General features: G+C 38.1%; 1 protein-coding gene across 1 annotated transcript in view; it reads right to left on the reverse strand.

Annotated features, from left to right (window-relative positions):
* LOC124156065 (neuroligin 4-like) overlaps positions 1-16522 on the reverse strand; it is a 440414-nt gene that overhangs the window by 167221 nt on the left and 256671 nt on the right. The gene's annotated exons all lie outside the window — the stretch shown is intronic.

The raw sequence follows: 16522 nt of genomic DNA on the forward strand, positions 1-16522 counted from the left end.
TGCTAAGTCAACATCCCGAATCGCTCCTTTTCAACAAATCTTCTTTATTCCCTAAGCTATCCCTTAGATGAGTTTGATACCAAGTGTCTCAGGAATTGAATTGCCTTAGGTAATTTATCTTAAAAGGGAAATCACAAATATACAAATAAATGCACGAATAAAAATTAATACTCAAGATAAAATGTCAGTCAATGTTAGGTTTTGGCCGTAGCATATCCATACAGGAAGTATTACTATCCCCTCTGTGTTCATGAACAACCGTTTTATGTCGTTGGCCTCCAATAACATTCTGTCACGAGCTACGAGTAACCTCGTCACACTACCACGAGTGCTTCGGGCGAAAAGAGAGGGTGGCTCAGCTTTGTATCAATTACGATAGGATTCACCAGAGTCAAATAGGATACGTTCTAAGTATATACTGTGGGCTATTAAGGACATACCATTCAGACCGATACGGAGAAAACATTTTTACCTCAATATATTTCTAGGTCTACATAAACGATGATACAGTTGAGATATTTCGCCGAATGGATATGTGCAGGTTTTCATTTTTCACTCCAGTGATTAAGGACTTCGATAATTGCTAGGCAGTGGTCAGCATCATCGAGGACCATCTTTTTTTTGTGAATGGGTGGTGTCATATAATCCCTTTCCACAAGTTTAGTTATACCAAGACGGTAGATTATCAACTAATGGCTAATTATTTAAAGTTATTTAACCGTAACGAATGGGGAGGCATTTAGCCTGTAAGGTGAAAGTCTTCAACTTTCACCATGTTTATGGTGGGATCAAAAAACTAGACGTTTCGGAATACTAACTTAGAACGGCAAATAAGTAATTTTTAATCATTCTGAAATGGCACGTTGGCAATTCAGGGAAGCACGGCTAACTAATGGCCGGATACGTTTCTATTCCGTTGGTCATCTACCACTATCAAAGCCGTCCAATTATGTCGTTGATTCTAGAGCAATTGGTCATTTTATAATTACAAATATAAATTTTATCCTCATGGGAAGAATCAACTTTTTCACCTCCTAAATTAGCTTCTTCGATCTTGATATGCATTTGGAATCCCTCCCACGAAAACTTGAGAAGAGATACAGAATCTTTAAGACCTGAAGCTTTATCTCATCCCTAATCGTAGCATTATCTTACCTGAGCTATCTTATAAATTATTTATTTATCCCTGATATTGCCATTATGGCAAAATTGTGGTAATATCCAAAGCTACTTTACAAATACCTTTATCTTCCGTTCACTTGCGATGAGTCTATAAAATGCCTTCCAACTTCTCAAAACTGTAATCTTAGACCCCACGACCAATTTTTGAACATTTTCACCATTTCTTTTCAACCAAATCATAATTTATTATTTTCTGGGAATTATTCCTTCCCTTTTCTCTATTTCAACGGTCTATTTTTCCAGGAAAAAAATCTACTTCCTCTTCCTTCCTCTTTACAGTACAGTAAATTTATAAACCAAAATTGTTTACCCAGTAATGACAATAAATAACACCTTGCTGACAGGTTTAATTTTCTTCGAACTGTTTTGCCCGTTTTAATTATTCTTGGACATTGGATAGAAAAATTATTATATAGGACATCGAAATTCAATAGATGTTTTCAAATGTGGCACATTATATTTATTATTTCCAAATTCTCCTTTTATTTTGAAATACTGATAGATTGGTGAAGGAGCTATGAAATAAGCGAATAAGGATACTATTTACCTTTCAAATAATTAAGTATCCCAAAAAAGGCTAATTCAGGGTGAGATATCGCACAATCAAACCAGCAATGGAGCACTACATGGGATTTCTGTGTCAAAAGGACTCGTAGATACTAATATTCTATACATAATCCTTGAAGCATCATTGCTAACACAATCTCACTCAATTTGGAGATGGAATGTGCCTACATGATATTCCGCCACCAACCACATTTTTCTGCAACGTATAAAACCAAGCATTTTTTATGACTCTTATCTCCAGAATTTAGGAAAGTAGCTTCAAGTGATCCAGTTAGTTTGATCTACTTTGATAATATTTTTAATCTGCAGGAATTTTCTAGAAATAGATCGTCTTTTTTGACAACGAATATTATATAAGAAAGAAAATCAACGACAAAACATCGACGCAAAAGAAAATCAGCAAGACTTCATGCCGAATTAATGACTGAGATAAACCTGGTGACGCAATAATAATGCCTTCCAAACTATAGACGGCAAAGACCCAAAAACGAGAGTTGGAATGCGCCCGAAACTGTCGTCCACCAAAATGAGTCATGAACGCGGCATGAACCCGAAGAACAATTATCAGTTGACAACTTTCCTCCTCTATTATTTAAAAGATTATTAGCGCGAAAATAGCATATGCGGCATTTGAAGTCATGGATAAATTTAAAATTCGCAGAGTCTTACAAGATAACTTCAGATTTCTCAAAACTTCTTCCGTCAAATATGCGCCTTCTAAAAATCCAACCCCTTCCTTCGGTTCAACCACATTGTACGTCTATTTATTTTTCACTAGCGTGAGAACTTTAATAAGTAAGAATCCCTTTTGCCTCCCCTCTTGTGCAAATAAGCTTGCTGTTTGTTTTCATTTGCCGCACGTTTTCCTCCACATCTCAATTCCCTTCTGCGGCGCCCTTGTTATTCGGCACCGCCACCGAAGTTTTCCCGAACGAAGGTAATCACGAGTAAACATTGTACGGAACCCTGCAGAGTTGTTTTCCCAAAACGGAAATGAAGACAATGGAGGGGGACCTTTATTCTCGTTATTAAAATGAACTACGGATGCCGGAATCTAGATGGGGACAGCCGACGAGAGTCACGATTGTCAAAAATGACCCCGAGAGACGGCAATCCATGGCTGAGAAAAACACTGAATCAATTGCACGAGGGCCTCCGAAAAACACCTTCGCATTTCCAAAAAAATAAAACTGCGCTCCATTTAACTGAATTAGCGCTTTCAGCACTTTCACGGCAGGGGTAAATCAGAAAAAAGAGAAAAATGAAGAGTAAAAATTAGCAAACGATACCTCGTAGGTGGGAAAGAGAAACATTTTCAAGGAACTGTATTTCCTCACTGTATTTCAGTGAAACTGATCCAAAAGGTCATTTTGATACATTCTCTCGTGTGAAAAAGCATGAATATGTAACAAAAACCTTTTAAGTTGACATGATTGTCTTACCCAGAACTCCATTCAACTTGCAACTTTTGAGTATGTAATTAAAACATCTAACGCTTATATTTGCCTTTTTATTTTCATTATTAACTAAAAAGTACGAGCTATAAACAATAAGAAATAACATTATACTAGTTTGATCCATTGATTATGTCTTTGAGCGAGTGCTTTAGCTCAAGATATATTCAGATACTATTGCAAGAGCGGTTAAGCATGTTTTACGGAATCTGACAACGAGGAAAATATCATTGATGCAAATAAAACTCGGACTTCAACGGCGTATACATGCCAAAGTGAGTAAAATCTTTAAGATCGGTTGCACTGAGTATTTTATCAATTCAACATAAGCGGTATTAGGTTGTCTACGAATATAAATTTGAGCTTTCACCGTTATTATTGAAACTCAAACTGCATATAAAGATCAACACTGAACTACGCCACCATTAATGAAATCGACGCTTAAATAAATGCCGATTTTATAAATAATAATGATTGGGACTTTCCAACGAGGGTTAAAACCCTTCGGTTCCAACATAGTCACATAAATGGTTAACGGGTGGGTTTTCAATCTCGTAAACAATTACCGGAGCATCCACTGGGGAAATTAGGTGAACGCATGCAGGCCACGGAATATTGATGCGCGAAATAGTCAACGTGAATGGATTCAACGTTGGCAATCCCTAATCAACCGGCGGCGGCGGCAAACTTGTAGGCAACGGGTTGGATTGTGCCGACACAAAAAATGGAATCGAACAAGCAATGCGGAAGGCATCGAGCAATTAGGGTCAGACATACTAGACGGAACGGTGCAGGCGGTGCGAAATTCTGACGATATAAAGTAACAACACACGCTCAAAGCTTAAATGCGCCTGAAGTAAAAATGGCAAAGGAATATTCTCTACAATGTCAAGAGTTTTTTTTTCTTGCTCACTAAGGTTTTTACATTTAAAAAAAAACACTCGAAAGGCTGCTCAGTTTCCTTTGCTCTCGTCACTCATAACATGGCTTCCTTACTCCTAGGAATTTGCTTCGAACGGTAGAATGGTTGGATCGGAACAAGGACAGAAAATGCATAAAGTATCAACAACTAAGATAATACATTCAGCCTGATGAAAAAGTCGGCCTCCGAAGCGTCGGCAGGAGCTATTTTATCCCGAGTATGCGGAATATACTGGAGAGAATTTCATCTGCTTGATTCTGTATGAAAACGCTAAATCCTTCATTGAGGATGACACAGATGGCATGGACGCGTTGCAAGGGGAATGCTAGAGAACGTATCATTCAGAGCGCTTTTCAACAGCATTTGTTTATTACAGCATGGATATTCTGCATCGTTCCTCGAGCTGTAGAGCCATTTTAAGCCGACTCCACATCGGCTCATAAAGCAGTGTAGAGAGTAGGATGAATGGAGTCGAAACATGAAGAATCGGTGTTACACATTGGCACCATTTAATGAGAAAATCAACGCTATAGAAATACGCGCATCGCATTCTTTGCCTCAATCCACGTTACGTAAGACATAACGGAAAAACAAACAGTCAATATTCACGGCATGTACTGGTTAATTAGCACACTTTCAAATACATCATTCCAAAGAAATGCTATTGCCCAAACTCCGACTAGCACAACGAAATCCTATAAACTCCACATTACGAATTCAAAATTTATTTCATAGAGAATCGATTATGTTGGAAGGTAATATTGATGGATTGGGTGAGAAACAAAGTTTACCGAAAAACAATTGAAGAAAGGGAACTGCGCATCTACATACGCTAGAGAGGGACCCGGTGGTAATGCCATTAAGCAGAGGATTCAGTTGAGAAATGCAGCAGAGGGAAAATAGAAGGCCTGAGGAAGGCCCATAGAACTGATGAAGGGGTAACTTAAGAAAAATGCATGGACGAGAACTACAGGAATTACCAAAGGGGAGGGAGGAAAGAAGAGCTAAATCGTTAAAAGTATTGTATATAATTACTATTAATTAATTAATTTTTTTATTTCCATTTCACCGAAAACACCACACATTCGCCTTTCACATCGGGGTTTGATAAACATTTCAACAATCGCAAGTGCACGAACAACCATGCCGTGGATTAGGGAAACTTACCTTGGCGGGACTCGAACTCGCAACCTCTTGCTTGGCAGGCGGGGACTTTACCCCGCCGCAACCAAGGTCTGTTAGTGCCACTGTATATACATTTGCAACTTTTGAGATATATGAATGTCATTAAGAAATTTAAAGGTAATATTTTCCTTTTTATTTGCATTATAAGCTAAAAGTACGAGCTATAAACCATAAGAAATGAGAGACCACAGGTTTCATAAATAGATATAGGGGTAATGCATATGTAATAATATAAGTCCATGGTCAAGACAAACATTAAATGACACAATGGCACCCTCTTCATTAAAAATCGATTTTTAAATTATGTGAAATCTGTCTGGCACTAAAAATTTTTCTCATCAACAGACGTATTAAAAAAAGTGTCAAACACGATTTGATCGTCGGAGCATTTCCACAGAGACAAGCACATATTAACGCAGTTTAAAATTTTTATGTATTCATGTTCTGACATCAACTTAGTCTGCCTTCCAGCTAATTTACCTCATTAATTCTTACTTGCCACCTAATTTCCTAATTTCACACTCATGTTTACTGATGCAAGCGGTCGCCGTAACATAACCTTTGCACAATTGTTTGTTTCCATAGAAAAAATTTAAAGCGCTTATTTCATGCAATCAGTGGAATTAAAATGGATAATAATAGGGAGAATATTAATCAGACATACAAATTAGTGCATATACATATCGAGTACGCCAGGGGATTCAGCATCAAACTCAGGGGATACGGATTCAGCATCAAACTTGGGAGAGGTCATGACCTGGGTCCAGGGAGTATGGAAAACCCCCCGAGAGAGAGAGAGAGAGGGACAATCTACCGAGTAAAATGTTTTGCAGGGAATGCTATGCTCTACGGTTATTACAACTCTTTCTCTCACGCTTGGGACTTGTAGCTATGCATTTGCTTGCTACATTCCCTGTACTCCTTCACACGGGTACAACAATAATAAAAACTAATATGAATTATAATTTTTTTATAAATTTATGTGGGGTCATGACCCCTGTGACTAACGCATATTGCACACACATAAGACGAAATCCGCCATGAAAAACGCATTTTGCTAAAGTAAATTTCACCCGCGATGCATATGACATTGCACCTGTCAGAGTAACAGTAACTTGTTCCAAGCAGTGCTTTGGATATCGATTATGCTTCAACGCTAGCGGAGGTATAACACATAAAAATGAAAGACAGGCAACTTTTCATTAAAAGATAAATTAAAACCGGTTAGGATACAGTTCCTCAAGATCTACTTCTGCACAATACGAACTGTATCGAACTAGGTACCTACCTGGTATATAGCTACCAATTTCGATAAAACCTTATTTTCTACACGAGTTATTACAATTTGTTTGTTGCCAAATGCCTTTCTGTATTAAGCACAAAAAAGCATGACACGTCAGAAGGGATCTTAGTACTTAGAGAATTCGTTTTTCCCCCGATAAAGGACTTTAATAAACGCTAGTCCCAACCTCGTTAGAGCACTTCATTTTTTTTTTTTTTTTTTTTTTTTTTAAACGGCTGGTGTCTTAACACCCCATGCCACACGCCTTTTAGGCGGCTTGCGGGGTATTACGTAGATTTAATAAAGAAATACAGACATTTTACATAAAAAGCGAAATTGAAACCAATTTCAATACGGTCCCTCATGATCTTTGCCTGTACAACACGAACTGCATCGAACTAGATACATCGGTATTAGGTACGTTTTTGTCTTTGAATGCATTCCTGTACAATTATACAACATACCTGAACAATTGACTTATATTTTCTCTGAAAATCGTCGGGAAAATGAGATTGGGGAGGTTAAGGATCCAACCAGATGACAAAGGACAATCGGATTTTTCCACATTTTTCCTCTTTTCTCCGCCTGCACATTATATCCACACCAATTCCCACACTTTTATTTCACTTATTCTGACTATTTCCTTCCTTCCTATCCCGCAGAGGAGAGAGGAGAGCAAAAAAAGAAAAGAATGACCGCTCGCCCGGGACCCGAAGCCCCGAATTTCTGAGGCAATAAATGGCAATTGGTTTTCTGATGTATGGCGGTTATCAAAGGGGTTAGCGAAGGAAGGGGAAGAGAGAGGCGGCGGCAGCGGAGAGAGAAAGCATTGGAGGAACGGGGAATCGTGGGATGGTGCTGTAACGCGAGGCTGGTATAAGGGGATAAGGTTTTAAGGATGTCCCAGCAGGAGGATATTACGCGCCTCGACTTCGGATACGGATCCCGCGGCTTAAGAGCACACGGCAGTTTTCTCCGAGCAAGACTATCTAGTGCACACACGTGATAGTGAGCGTAACCTTATAGTAAAGCCTAGCTGCAACCTTATCGACGCGCAGTTCTTATTTTCTTATTGTTCAAGAGCGGTGGTGAAAAAAATATGCACCATAACATGCGACGAAAGTATACTCATCCAAACTTGGGGTAGCTTCCTAGAAGCCTGTGACCTTAGGTAGAAGAACTTTAGGTTTTTTTACTACTTTGCAGGTTACCGATAATTTTCTATAGTGGCATCTTTTTTTCTTTACATTCAAACATCTTCGCCTCCTAGCTAAGGAAAAGTCACTTCATATGCATTCTCTTTGTTTATTTTCAAATTGCACTTCGCACTTGTAATTTTCGTCTCTTTATTAGCAAAAGCATAACCAAGTAAATATTCCCAGAACAAATTCTTTGAAGAGAATTCATATCTCGAAATTAAAACTACCACTGTACATCAAACAAGCAGTATTTACTTCACTAATATCCTCCGTGGAGTGATATTTCATATTCTTAATAATGTCAGGTCTCATTTATAACAATATCAATCACTTTAGATTACCTTATTGACGTGATCCATAACAGTTCCTCTCAAGGTGTAACCAGATAAATTTACAAAATAAAAAACGTAGGACCTATAATAATTTCAAATCTCAAAATATATAGATTTAAAATTAATCTAAGAAATTTCAAAGGGACTAATGTCAAATTCATTCGCGGAAGTTGTCGCACAGATGGGACTTGAGCTACATCAAAAGACCCGAGCTTCAATTTCTTTTTATCAAACTAAAGTAAATGAGCAAATACACATAAGCTTGCATCATAAAAGATGCAGTCCTCGGAAAGTTAGAGAAGTGATCTTTGGCTCAGGAGACTTTTCGGTTCTTAGAGAATTACTAAAGAGAATTTCAGTTCATGACTGACAGTAGGTATTCTTGGGAGGGATGAGTTGTATATACTCAACAATTAAGAATACGTTTTTGATATGATAATGATGTAAACAACTAGGCTCCTCGAAGGGTGAATGTGTTTGTAAGAGAATCTATATATAATAAAGACCACTTACGACCACTCACTCACCTATACAAATGTTTGGGGTGAACGAGACGAGATACGGCAAAAAGTCTAATGAAGACTCAGTCTGAAACCCCAGGAAAAATTATGAAAACACTAAATTTACAATTATTTATCCGTCTATTCAATTAAAAGTGAGTATAGGGATTAGTTCAAAAAATGGCCACCAAATTCCAATGGCGGCGCGGCAGTCATACAAACGAACAATCATAGCAACATATTTGTTTATGCAAACAAGAGGAGCTAAATTGGGAAAGAAGATAAAGGAATTAAAACGAAAAACTGATAAATATAAGGAAGGAAATCAAGAAAGTAATATTTGAAGTGTCTATTTCTTTGCGTCTTCTTTTCGCAGGAACAAACATCTGTTTAAATCAAAGCGCATTCAAATGAAAAGCGGAGAAGTATAAGGTAGGAAATTAGTTGTTGTTTTTGGTATATTACATCGAAAGTGTGGTGGTTATGAATTTCAAAGTTAACAAGTGCACTAAATGCCAATTTAGAAATATGATTCGTGCTGTTGACTATAGTTCGTATCTTGTTGGCGATACACGATTGTAGTAGAAAGACTTTCAAACAAGTCTTACATAATATAGGTAGGTAAAAATGATTTTATTTTCATTATTTGTGATGGTGATAGCTTTTTTTGTTTACGTTCTTTTTTCCGTTAATGTCCTTTTTAATGTACAATGTTATCCGTGAGCTTCAGGAGTGAATAGGCAGTGAATAATACAATATGGAAGATACGTGCAAATAATGGTATTTCTTATTCAATTATTTGTCTTGCGAAAATCACGTTTCCTTGAGTGACTAAGTTATCCAACTGTGAAAATTATCGAAATCTTGACATTCAAAATGTCTTGTACACCAAAGACTGTGATCCGTTACTCACCAGATTTATTGCGCATTGCGTTGGATATTAAAGCTGAGATATTTGTGTATCCCGATTCATTAAAACTTTAAATAGAGGTATTTCTGAAGTGAAATCATTCGCGATCACGATAAATAATATTTCGATAAAATTCGTTATACTAGCCCCAATTCATGCTAAGGCGCATTTGTTTCTAGATATTGATATTCAGTCCCTACGTAATTCGATTACGAAGGGGAACAGCTGTTACATCTTATTCATATATATCAAGAATTTGGTTGAGTTTTGTGGAAAATAATTAATAAACGTGTTTTTCATTGTAATTCGTAAAGTCGTTATGTTATGATATTACGTATGCATTGGGTGTTACAGTGGAACGTGGTCTCAACGTTTTTTGTATTTGAATTGAATAAGTTAGAGAAACTCGTAGAAATTTATTTTACTTTTTTAGCTCCTCAGAAAAACGTTTCTCTTTATAAATATTTATATTTATTGTAGCCTACGTACCATGCGTTCGTTTTACGTGAAAGTGGAAATATTGCTCATACCTAAGCTAGCCAGCTTAAAAGTAAACGATCCTTTAGTAACAAGTAGCAAATTAAACGTGTAAGACCTCCCACAGTGAGCATAATAGGCCGCAGGCCTTTTTCGGGGGGGCCTAGGGGGGGCAGAGCCCCCCCAGCGAGCAAAGCGAGTAAGGAAATATATCCGTGCCCACAAAGCCTCCGGGCCAATATTAGCTTTGACTTACTAGAATCCGGAACTGAATGCACATAAAAATTTAATCATACGAGGATATATTTATTACCGAAAAAATATACATGTGCCCCAATGTAACCCAAGACCTGATTCTCAAACGAAAATTTCCTATCCCCACAATAAGGATAAATATAGGTCTTTGGCGTCAATAAAATATAAAGTTTTGAATAAATAAATGTATAATTGAACAAAAAATAATGGATCATCCGGACCGAACATCAACATGCCTATTTTCTCATGAAATACGCGTTTAAACTCGAGAAAATAAAATCATGCAGGCGTGCCTTGGGACCTGAAAGGGTACACAATGCATTCCATCCATTAGTCCCGTATGCCACAGCTGAAAACAGAACTGATGAAGGGACACTTCCATGAATATTCATAGCAACCAAGTTCTAAACCAGCGTTTAAAAAAAGTTTGCTTCGGGGCCTGTACGCAAATGGTCTAATGCGCTTTGTCTCGTCCCAGAATATTGAACGTTTCATGAATATTGACAATTCCTTAAAACTTTTGGGGAATCTTTGAAAGCTCCTAAAAGGTCCTATTTATCAATGCCAGCGAAATGTACCGCCAAGAGAGCAGAGGAACTAAAGATACAACAAAAAAATGTTGATGAGTGTTCTACAATTTAAGGTAACGCAGCATTATCCATGCGTAATTAGGTACTCTCAATGCACAGAAAAAGATTTAAAGCAATCGCTTATTAAGCCAACTGACTTCGAATACAAAACGAAAAATTGGATATGGGCATTTCTCCAAGTATGTCCGCACGTTTCATTAATACCATGCTTCGAAAAAAATATAAAAAATCTCTCCCTTTCAGGAAACACTATTTAACCTGAACATTTATGTCAACAAATCAAACTGAATGGTATATATAGTTCTAATCAGCAGAGTTAAATATTATCCAAGGGCTGCTCCCAAAGCAAACGAAATTAAATTTTAAAATTTCATCCAGAAACTTCAAAATACCTTCATTATGATTTATAAAAACGCTTAATATAATCTCTCAATAGATTGGTACTTCAAAATATATTATATATATCCATATGCAAGTATTTCAGTAAATTTAAACTTTCTGATGACATTATTTGACTAAAATTCTTGCTCATAAATAAATATTAACATCTCAGAAAAGGTCACCAAAAAAAGTAATTGCTTAATGCGGCTTCCGAGCTAGCTACGAAAGGAGTTTCCCAAGAGATGAAGAAGAGTGGGAGAGAAAGAGGAAAGGATAAAAGGAGACAGACGGGGACTGGCAGGGGATGTCAAAGGTGGAATGAGAAATGGGAAAGAAAAAAATGTGTGGTTAAACAAACCAGGAGCTGGGGGATGAAGTAGCAGGAGGGGGAAAATGGCGATACCTAACGCGAAAAGAGGGGGACCAGCGCTGGGGAATATCGAAATGTCCAGGGAATGAAAGACGAGAGAAAGACGACGTTCCAAAGAAATACAGCCGGGAAAAGCAAATACGAGCGGTAAAATGTTACAGGTGAAGTATGCATTGCGCATTAATCATTTTAAAATATCCATGCGTCAACGAGCCATTTTTTTTCGCATAACATTCGATCCCGAGAATCGATAGAATAAATGACCAAGTGCCAAAATTCAATTACAGGTATCCCATAAATATATTAGGTACGTGGACTCACTTGCACCTGTTGTCATATTTTACTACCGCGAGGTGCTTGAAATGAAAATTATTGCTGCTGAGTGAGAAACCGACAGTAGAAAATTAGTTTTCCATTTTCCCCAATCGAAGGCAGACTTGCGCGGAATAATAGACTAGGGTCCCAATGATATTTTACTCAAGTTTTTCAGCATCAAGATATTTTAGTGAAAGTGAAAGTTCTAATGCGTAGTTTATGGTTTTTGTTCTCCATGCAGTAATCCTTCACCTCAGAAAACTCGTAATACCAAAATTCTAGAAATATCAACAAATTTTCAATGAAAACATTATTAAAGGAGCCGAGAGTGAGTCTTAGACCTATTTCAAAAGCTGTCCAAATGTTTCACCCAAAATTTACAAATATGCAAAATACTTGTAAAAGGTTGTGTTAAGAAACGTGGGAGATTCAATTATAGTGAATGGCATGCCCTTACGGTCTATGCAAATTGGTATTCCATTGATAAAGAAAGAGCATTTCTACAGGTCATATACAAACCACCAAAAAAGATCCGGGACATGCTCGTCAAAGCAAAAGATCCGGTAGGACTTAAGACACCTGGCGTTTACCAAGTCCCATGTGGGTATGGGAAGATATACATTGGTAAGACGGGTAAGCTCTATAGATAAGCGGCTCAAAGAACACAAAGACCACCTCCGCCCAGTAGAGCCCGAAAAGTCAGCCATTGCAGAGCATTGGATGGAAAGCAGAAATACAGTGAAGTTTGACGACACCAAGATTCTCTGCCGATCCAATGGCTTTTGGGATCGACTCATCAAAGAATCTATTGAAATTAGACTGGCCAAGAACACGGTCAATAGAGATTCCAGGTATGCATTGAGCGACACTTTGAAAACTAATCTCAAAACTATCCAAAAGGCTAGGAAAAACCAACACGCCAGCCAATCAAAGCGCGCCGATGACGACAGCCAATCAGCAGTCACCTGAACACCAGAGTGACTGTATATTAAGCAAGCAAAAATTTCTCACTCGACGTTAACAGCCCTATGACGATGGTCGAGTCGGGGGCATCGAAACGTCGGCAGCTATGCAGTTCCTGACCCGATGGCGATCCCGAGAACTCTTCACCCAAAACATTTCTTTCCATCTTCAAATGCCGCTTTCCTTTCGTTTTTCAATGATAATTCTGTTGAATTATTTTCATCCGCTGTTTCATAATAAAAACAACGAAGCGTATCATAAAATAAATTACAAATTAGCCCGAATATAAAATTAATATATGCCAGATGTGATGACCACACAAAACAATAGAGTTGAAATGCGAAGATAACTAGCTGGATGATATATGAATCGGCCAACAGAAATACAAAATGCTTATCTCACGCTTCAACGAGCCGAAGGGAAATTCGAACCCGGTACGTATTTCAACGTGTGATGGCTAGGGGTAAAATTTCATTCGCACGATACACTGGCATTCAGAATACGGGTAGGAATAACACTTACGCGTAAGTTGAGTATAACTAAACTCCAAGACGGCAGTCATAAACAATATATAGATCGAGGAGCATCTCCGAGTCCTATTGACTTGCACTTTGATATCCTCTTTTCCTTGGTGATAAAAAAATACACCTCGGCCCGCGCTACGGCGACACACGAAATTGACTGCCAGCGGAATGTATTCCGATTCCACGGGATGTACCGTTATTCCAACGAGGGGGGAGGACGTAGGGGCGGATTGGGCACAAAAAATCACAAGTATTGAGGCGACAGCGTAGGAAGGCACTCTGCCGGGATGAAATATGCGCGTTGGAGTTTTTGCGAAAGCCAAGACTGCTTCTCCGGGGAATGGGCGAAGGCAAGACTCCAGATGAGTAGGAGTTTGGAGGAGAATGGAATAGAGACAATATTGGCATAACGAGGTAAGAGTAATTTTTTCCTGCATTGATATTGTAGACGCCTGAATATGTTCGGCATCGGAACGGAAAATACTATCGAGAGACACAGGTAAAGATAATGACCCCTATCACAAAAAAATGAATGCTAAAAGTTTATCTCCAATCCGTTGATAATATTGGTGCTCAAAAAAAAAGTTTTGATAAAATGTTCAAAATGACTGTTTACGTGGTTCGGTATACCTCAAATTTACCCTCAGATGATTATTTTAAAACGTCGAGAGAACGTTCGTGGCTTCCGGCCTCAATACTTCGTGGAATTTGCTGAAAATTTTGGATGAATAAATTTCAACCTTATTTTTCCACAGAATATTTATTAAAATACGACTATGATTTTCAAGTTTAATGTCTTCACTGGTTACCAGAGGATGACGTTTACTATGATTCCCAAAGACAAATTTTACAACACCAGGAATAATACATTACATGGTGATACCTAATAAATATACCGCCATACGTTGCTCCAAAAGCATTCACCTGAAGTGCAGAAGGGAAGATACCTTACAACACACTTCAATAGCTACTGAGTAATGTTCAGAAGGTTGATTATACTACGCATATATTTTGTGTATTTTTTCAAAGCCTGAAGAATACACTTGATAAGAAATATGCAGTAATATACTGATACCTTAGGCGTAATATCCCTTTCTAAACTTTTATATACTACGCCATTTCAATAGACAACTTGTACCGCAGCACAATTACTTTTCAAGTTTTAGAACAAATTCATTGCTTCATAGGTTAAGTTGACGACGATTATGGGTACGTTTTACACCTCTAACTTCATGGTAGTACTTAATAATTTCCTTAATGATAACGAAAGTTCAAGAATTCACTCCATGTGAACTCCATATTAGAGTTAGAATAACAGATGAACGTAAAATAAAATAAAATGGAAGGAATCCTCAAAGAAAGCGGACATAGTGGATTAATAAATGGTATTTCCAAGGTCAATATCATATCTTTTCATAATAATATGAAATCGATAAATATTTTTCACATGCTTATGTTTGCTAGTCTGAAGAGTTGACATTTGTCAACACCATCAATTGTAATCGCCTTGGTAATACAATGGCCAAATTAATTTTCAAATGAATTACGATTTGTGCCGTGACAGGAATTAGCAGAAGCCAGTCAGAGACTTGTCACTATGGCCGTTTGGCCGTTGCACTCAAATGGTAATATTCACAAATTGTGAATAAATTAACAGAGCTTACTGAAGAACTTAAAATGTAGTATGAGGCCCCATTTTTGTATGTTTCAAATTGCAGTTCCATATGAAGTATATGGACTGGGAAACAAACTCTAAGTTGTGTCATTTGTCAGAGATTCTCACATAGAGCGTAATGATCCACGTGACTCTCAAGATAGCAAGATGCGCAATTTCTAAGCTTCGCTAGAGAGGGCATACTATCACCATTCCATTGAACATTTAATTCAGTTCAGTGAGCATTCTTCATGGAACATATAACGTTGGGCATAGCCTGAAAGTTGATTTATAAAACGCTTATTAACTTAAGAGGGCGTGAAAAGTAGTGTCAATTCATACGAGGGCGAAAATTCGGCGAAAGATGATAACTTTCCACATTAGATATGTTTTTCCTTGGAATAAGTTGCTGTGGAAATTTTATGTTTAAGTGTGACAATTGCAGTTTTTACGACTAGATTACCATGCAAAATATTTTTTTACTCATAGTGGAATAAAGTATCGCCATTAAGTAGAATCCTCAATAAAAAATAAGAGATCTGGGTAATATACGAAAATTGGGCAAAAATTCTTTGGCAAAGCATAAACCAATTTTAGATTCTTAGAGGGGAAACCAAATTGATTATTGAATCTCATTGACTCATTACACAGAGAAAGTATTTTTACTATTTCCTTCTATTTTCCCGAGAGAATTGGCCAAAATTTACTTATATACAGCAACTTTATCGCATCAGTGACTCGTTGTCCCCAGCTTATGCCACCGATCAAAACTCCCTATCGCTTCCTTCCTCTTCATTGACCCCAATGGCCAAAAATTCCACGGATAATCATCGTCACAACAAAATATAACACCACCTAAGCTTAGCACTACTTTTTCACCTTTATTTCGAAATGATAGCGGTCGATATCATATATGTTGACTATCTCCGAGTCCCAGGGCGACTAAGTTTAGAGGGGCAGAAAAAAATGCTGGCCGGAGACGATAAAGGGGAGGAGGATGGAGCGCCAGGGTCCCGTCTCGTAATGCTTGGAGCCCTTAACCCCTCCATCCTCAAGGGATCGAAGTGACGTGTCAAGGGGACATTGCGGGGAATTGGAGTGGATGGAAGGCAACGAGGAGATGAAGGGAATAGGGACTTTTTATCGCTAGAGAGGGCGAAGGGCACACGACAAAGGTAAAGAAAAGGGCCGTCAAAGGCATGAGGAGAGAGGAGGGATGCGGTTAGGGGAGGTGACTCGCTTGTAGGATGAGAGAGGGGTGGGGTGAAAGCAAGGGGGCTTCTTTTCTAGGAAGACTGACTCCCGAGAAAATTCTGCCTCCACCTTTCGATAGCTTAAATTAAATCGATGACGGGCATCGACACTGTGAGCAATGGTGTAGTCAGAGGGGTTCCCGGTTTCAGGGGCGCACCTAGGAATTAAGGCTGAGGGGGGTTTAGGTGCAACTAACTCGGTGGTGT

The sequence above is a fragment of the Ischnura elegans genome, chromosome 3 (assembly GCF_921293095.1).
Source record: "Ischnura elegans chromosome 3, ioIscEleg1.1, whole genome shotgun sequence".
NCBI classification, from domain to species: Eukaryota; Metazoa; Arthropoda; class Insecta; order Odonata; family Coenagrionidae; genus Ischnura; species Ischnura elegans.